The sequence below is a fragment of the Mustela erminea genome, chromosome 10, assembly GCF_009829155.1.
Source record: "Mustela erminea isolate mMusErm1 chromosome 10, mMusErm1.Pri, whole genome shotgun sequence".
NCBI lineage: Eukaryota > Metazoa > Chordata > Mammalia > Carnivora > Mustelidae > Mustela > Mustela erminea.
The window spans coordinates 30252369-30258368 of NC_045623.1; positions in this window are offsets into that span (position 1 = coordinate 30252369).

Below are 6000 nucleotides of genomic sequence, written 5' to 3' on the forward strand. Positions count from 1 at the left end.
CCTTGCATTATGGCTATCTGCATACCTGTTTCCACATCACCAGCAAAAACTGCTGAACTTTTCCCCTTTGCCAGTTACAGATGTGATTTTTCCCCCAGGTACTTGGGGGAGAGGAAAAAAAAAAGCTATGATTCTCACCTTTCCATGGGATGTAAATGAAAGCGGTATGTCCAACTTCTGGGAAGTGTCCCTCAGAGAAGGGTGACCTTGAAGTGGGGCTCTGTCCCTTTCTCCTCTTCCCACTAACTAGTATGTTGACCTGATGGCAGGGGAGGAGTAGTCTTCTGGTACATCAGGTAAAAAAGCTTCATTTTAAGGTGAAAGAATAAAAAGGAGCCTAGATCTCATCTCTCATGATCAAGTAGTTGCCAAAGCCTGAACTTTCACCTGAGGAAGAAATCTCCATCTGGCCAAATCCATTGTTATTTTGAATTCCCTGCTACTCACACCAAAGCCAATCCTAATTAGTGGGATAATCAGTCCATGGCTCCCTGCCCCACACACTAGGGTGAACTCTTGAAAATGCACTCTGTCCCTCTCACCTTTGTATTTCTTTCCAATGTGGTTCTTTGAACAAAGCTAATGCTCAAAAAAGCATATATCCAGTTGAGGACAAATGAGATTATAAAATATTTTGAAAATACTGATGGATGTAGAAAGCCCCGGGTCAGGTGGAATCACTCCTGGCCTTTGGTCCTTTGAGTCTGTTTGGACCACAGGCAGCAATATGGGAGTGTCTCCCTGCCCTGGGGCAACTCCCTCTTTGTCAATACCTTCCTGAATCCTGCGAATGTGAGGCCAAGCGGTAAAAGAGCCCAGACAGATCTTCACAACTAACACCTTTAATTGTCCCTTCATCTTCATGCTTTTATCCCTGCCCTCTTCCTACCTGCCTCCAAAGAGCAGATGTTTTCCCGTCATTCCTTGGCTAATCTTTTCACCTTACTCCCAGAACATCTTTGCATCTTAATTTTCTCATCTCTAAAATGGGGATAATTATTATTTAGTAGGACTTGGGGAATAATTAAATGGCAAGGGCTAACTAAACTTGTTGGTATCTAGAAAAATGTTACAGGTTTTGCTTTTCCTCTTAACCCTATTTCTCTAGAGGCAACTTGCTTGGTCAAGTAGAATACTTTCTTCTTGTTCTCTTCCTACCTCTCCTGCTGCCTTTTCCTAGACTCTGAAAAACTCGTTCTTTGCCTATCCCTCAAATGTCTGTGCTCTGGGTTTCTCCAGACCCCCTCCCTATTTCCAGCCTCCACCATTTTCTTACCTGGACAACTCCACCTGCCCTGAATTGATCTCCCAGCTTCCAGTCCTGTTCTCCTCCCACCAGGCATCCATACTATAGCCTGAGAGGGGCTGGAAGGCACACATCTAAGCTCACTGCTGCCTCCCCAAAAGCAATTCACAGTCCTTAATATGTACAAGAACTTCAGGACATGCTACTTGCCAAAACCACTATAAAGAGAGATTTTGTTTACATTTCTCCACTTTTAATGAGGGGAGCTCCTAAAATGTATACTTAGGGCTGAGATCCAGCATACAGTGAAATGTAAGGAGTCAATAAATGTTGAATGCAATTCAGAAAAACTTCAGTGGGTAAGCAGTATCAGAGCTGCCCATGTGAAAGGAACAATTTTTTCCCCCTTCATCATTAGTATTGGGTTTTGTTTTCGTTGTTTTTTTTTTTTAACTTGCCTTTTTTTATTACAAGGATAAGATTGGCTTATTATGAAAAAATTCAAACATTAAAATGAGATATAAAGTAAAACAAGTCTTCCCTCCCTTATTATCATTGCTCCTCCTGGTCCAGCACTGTTAACTGTATATGCTTCCAGAAAGTTCTTATGCACACACAATCATAGTAAGGCACATGTTATTACTATTATTATTTGCATTATTTAACACAAGTACAATCACATTTAAACATGCTTATTTTCATATCAGCTTTTTTCATATAATCTGGGATATTTTTCCATAGTGGTATATATACATCCTCCTCAATTTTAAAAGGTCTGCATTGTATTCAATTATACCACTCTACTGTACTTTCGTCAGACAGTTCATTATTTAAAAAAAAATTTTTTTTAAAGATTTTATTTATTTATTTGCCAGAGAGAGGGAGAGCACAAACAGAGGAAATGACAGGCAGAGGAAGAGAAAGAAGCAGTCTCCCGCCAAGCAGAGAGCCCGATGTGGGACTCGATCCCAGAACCCTGGGACCATGACCTGAGCCGAAGGCAGAGGCTCAACCCTCTGAGCCACCCAGGCACCCTATTTTAAAAAATTTTTAACTGAAGTGTAGTTGGCATTTATTAGTTTCAAGTGTACAACACAGTGATCGACAATTCTGTATGTTACACAATGCTCACCATAAGTGTAGTCCTCATCTGTCACCATACATATTACAATATTGATTATATGCTCCTATTCTGTACTTTTCATCCTCATGACTTATTTTAAGATTTTTATTTATTTGTCAGAGAGAGAATACAAGCAGGAGGAACAGCAGGCAGAGAGAAAGAAGCAGGCCGACTGAACAAGGAGCCTGATGTGGGACTCGATTACAGGACCCTGGAATCATGACCTGAGCTGAAGGCAGCCGTTTAACCGACTGAGCCACACAGGTGTCCCCTGTGACTTATTTTAAAACCAAGTTTGTACCTCTTAATCTCCTTTACCTATTTCTCCCATCCTTCTACTCCCAGCAACCACCAAGTTTGTTCTCTGTATTTATGAGTCTGTTTGTTTACAAACAGTTCAGTATTGATAGACATCTAGGTTATTTCTAGTTTGGGCCATTCTAAATATTTATGCTAGATAAATAAATGTCAATTTTTCCACATACACAAAAATGCAAAATATTAGAATACTAAAATAAATATGCATCACAACCAAGTAGGATCCACTTCAGAAATGTAAGAAGGGTTAAATATTAGAAAAATCTGTTAATATATTGCATAGTAATAACAGATCAAAGGAAAAAACCTCCATAGATTACTGACAAGTAGGGATGGTTTCTTAATGTGATAAAGTGTGTGTGTGTGTGTGTGTGTGTGTGTGCATGTGTGTGTGTGCAGGAACACCCCAAAAGCTAACATCATGCTTAGTGGAGAAGCATTCCTATAATGGTCAGATACAGGACAGCTCAGTCTACTATCACCATCATCAGAGAAATTAACATTTTTTGGAGATAATACCAGATGCTATTATAAGAGAAATAATAATGTGGCATAAGAATTAGAAAAAAAAATTATAATCAATTGTGAGTCATATATTTCCAGAAAACACAACAGTCAACTGGAAAAACTACTTTTCTGTCGCTCTTCGCCGGCAAGAACGACCCGCAGTCGAGGTTGAGTGGCAAACTTCTTTATTAGCAATCTTCTACATATCTTGATTCGGGAACCCCGCACCACAATTTCAGCCCCTTATTATAGTCAACATGAATTACAGACAGCCAATCATTATATCACACGATGAATCTAACCACCAATCCAAAGTGCTACCTGTGACCTTATCCCCAAGCATGTGAGCTGCTCGTGAGCATCTACGTGACTCTATTGTTCTATAGATCTTGTGCCTTTCCCATGACTCTTGGTTAATCATATACCTTCCTCATGACTCCTAGCATGGCCTGTACGTCACTCATGAACGCACCCATATTTCTTGGGTTAAACATTTACAGCCATACCTCTCAGGCATATCCGTCTACGTGCTTTTTAGCTCTTGCAACATGGCTCTCCACAGCTCCCCCTTTTTGTATTTTTTGGAGAGTAATTTTAAATGTCAGATGGGCCCATTCAACAATACCTTGACCTCGAGGATTATAAGGAATACCAGTAATATGTTGAATATTATAGCAGGCCAAAAAACTAGCAAAGCTGGCAGAGGTATAGGCGGGGGCATTATCCGTTTTCAACTGCTTTGGAACACCCCAACAAGCAAAGCTACGGAGACAATGGGAGATGACATTTTTAACGTTCTCTCCCCGTAAGGGGGTAGCGCTTACAACTCCTGAGCAAGTATCTACGCTCAAGTGGACATATTTTTGTTGACCAAAGGAAGGTATATGAGTAACATCCATTTGCCAAAGATGATTAGGCAGGAGCCCTTTGGGATTTACTCCATGAGATAAGGAAGGTAAATGAGTTACACAGTTAGTACATGATTTAACTATATCTTGTGCATCAGCTCGAGAAATCTGAAAACGCATTTTTAATGTTTGAGCATTAACGTGCCACTTCTTATGATATTGTTTAGCATCTTCTAGAGCAGAACAAATATGAAATTGAGCAGCGGCATCGGCCAAACGATTCCCTTTTACCAAGGGTCCCGGGAGGTCTGAATGCGCTCTCAAATGTCCAATATAAAAAGGAGCTCCGCGAGAGAGTATTAGATCTTTTAAATTAAGAAGAAGAGAAGAAATTTCTGATTGGCTGATAGAAATGATAGCAGTTTCCACAGCTCTCGTAGCTGCCACTGCATAAATGCTATCAGAAATGATATTGATGGGTTGATTCTGGAATCTCTGTAAAACACACATAATTATTAAGAGTTCTGTCCGTTGAGCTGAAGTAGAGGGAACTACAACTGGAACAACTTCATCTGCTATGACATAAGCGCCAGTCCCAGACTTACTACCGTCCGTAAAGACAGTAGGGGCCTCAGGCAGTGGCTCCACTCGACAAAATTTAGGCCAAATAAGAGCTGTAGTCTTGTGAAAGCCAATTAGAGGATGCGATGGATAATGATTATCAAAAGCCACAGGATAGGCAGTCACTAAAACAGCCCAAATGTCATGTTCATTAGTTAACAAAAGTAATTGGGTCTTATCATATGGTACTATACAAACGTCCGGTAGCTTGCCTAGGATTTGCACGCTTGCTTTGAGAACTTTACTTGCTACCATGGCCACTGCTATAGGATAAGGGGTGATCACTCTAGGAAGAGTATGAGGTAAATAAATCCACAGCAAAGGCCCTCCTTGCCATAGAACTCCCGTAGGAGATCCAGGAGATGGAATTACTATAGCCTGTATGGGCTTCTGTAGATCACATCTATCTGCTGTCGTGGAGGTCAACCTTTGTTCCACCAATTGTAAGGCTTTAACGGCGGCTGGAGTAAGAGTTCGTGGGGAGTCTAATCGAGAGTCTCCAGGTAAAATATCAAATAAAGGTTTTAATTCTGTTGTAGTAAGTTTTATATAAGGTCGAATCCAATTAATGTCTCCTAAAAGTTTTTGATAATCATTTAAGGTACGCAGACAATCACGACGAATTTGTACTGCTTGAGGTTTTACTGTGGTTTTAGAGAGCTGTATACCAAGATATTTTTGTAAATTGCCTGCCTGAATCTTTTCAGGGGAGATGACTAGTCCCCATCTTGCCAACTGTGTTTTAAGACAAGTCAGAGCTGCTGGAAGAAGCTCTTCATCTGGCCCACAAATCAGAATATCATCCATATAATGATAACAAAGGAGATCTGGAAACTTCTCCCGGAATGGGTCCAATGCTCTGCTCACGTACATCTGACATAAAGTGGGGCTGTTAGCCATTCCTTGAGGCAGCACCCTCCACTCAAACCTCTGATCAGGCTCACTATGATTAACTGATGGCAAAGTAAAAGCAAAACGCTCAGTATCTGCCGGATGCAAGGGAATAGAAAAGAAACAATCTTGAATGTCAATAACAATAGATGGCCAATCTTTTGGTAGGGCTGTTACGATAGGCAGCCCCAATTGAATAGGACCCATGACTTGCATTTGTTCATTAATTTGACGAAGATCATGTAATAGCCGCCATTTGCCTGATTTCTTTTTAATTACGAATATTGGTGTATTCCAAGGGGATGTGGATCTTTGAATATGGCCTGCTTTTAATTGTTCCATAACCAGTTCTTTAGCCGCTTGTAATTTTTCTTTGGTTAGCGGCCACTGAGGCACCCAACGCGGCTCTTGCTGTTTCCAGGGTATGCGAACAGCCTCAGTGGCCG